The 719-nt window shown below is 47.0% G+C and overlaps 1 long non-coding RNA gene across 1 annotated transcript in view; it reads right to left on the bottom strand.

The window, feature by feature from the left end:
• LOC109319279 overlaps positions 1–376 on the bottom strand; it is a 1,834-nt gene extending 1,458 nt beyond the window's left edge. The window contains exons 1-2 of the long non-coding RNA XR_002103457.1: positions 295–376; positions 64–68 (exon numbers count right to left, since the gene is read on the bottom strand). This is a non-coding gene — a long non-coding RNA (uncharacterized LOC109319279). The remainder of the gene's footprint in view (positions 1–63; positions 69–294) is intronic.
• Positions 377–719: the final 343 nt, after the last annotated feature.

Below are 719 nucleotides of genomic sequence, written 5' to 3'. Positions count from 1 at the left end.
GTGTGCTCACAGACCAAGGCAGCATGCTCATGGACCGCTGCTCCTTCGAGGGAATGTTGCAACCAACCCTCAAATATCTTCAATCTCTCCACACACACGCTCACCAAAACTGAAAAATCTGTCCTTTCTAAAGGCCTAAATTTCTGCCCAGAAAAATACCCTAATAAAATATGTCAATGTAGAGAACTAGAAGAATTCTTCCAATGCCTCTGCCTCAAGGAATATTTTCATGACCAAACTGAATCCACTCCCAACAAGAACTCATCCTCTGACAACACTCAGGAAAAGATCAACCCCAAACCCCCCCAAAAAAATCAGATTAGACACTTCACAGTGGATGAAACCCTAACCTTGACCACTACATTGACTGCTTCAGATTCACAGATGCTAGGGTCGGAAGGGACCTCAACAGATAATCGAGTCTGACCCTCTGCATAGGCAGGAAAGAGTGCTGGGGTCAGGTGACCCCAGCCAGATGCCTATCTAACCTCCTCTTGAAGACCCCCACGGTAGCGGAGAGCACCACCTCCCTTGAGAGCCTATTCCAGATTTTGACCACTGTAACTGTGAAGAAGTTCTTCCTAATGTCCAGTCCAAATCTGCTCTCTGCTAGATTATGGCCATTATTTCTTGTAACCCCCAAGGGCGCCTTGGTGACTAGAGCCTCACCAATTCCCTTCTCCACCCCCATGATGAATTTGTAGGCAGCTACAAGGTCA

The sequence above is a fragment of the Crocodylus porosus genome, unplaced genomic scaffold (assembly GCF_001723895.1).
Source record: "Crocodylus porosus isolate Cpor-Errol unplaced genomic scaffold, CroPor_comp1, whole genome shotgun sequence".
Classification (NCBI taxonomy): Eukaryota; Metazoa; Chordata; order Crocodylia; family Crocodylidae; genus Crocodylus; species Crocodylus porosus.
The sequence above is the reverse complement of the archived record's forward strand: the minus strand, read 5'-3'. Positions and strand labels throughout refer to the sequence as shown.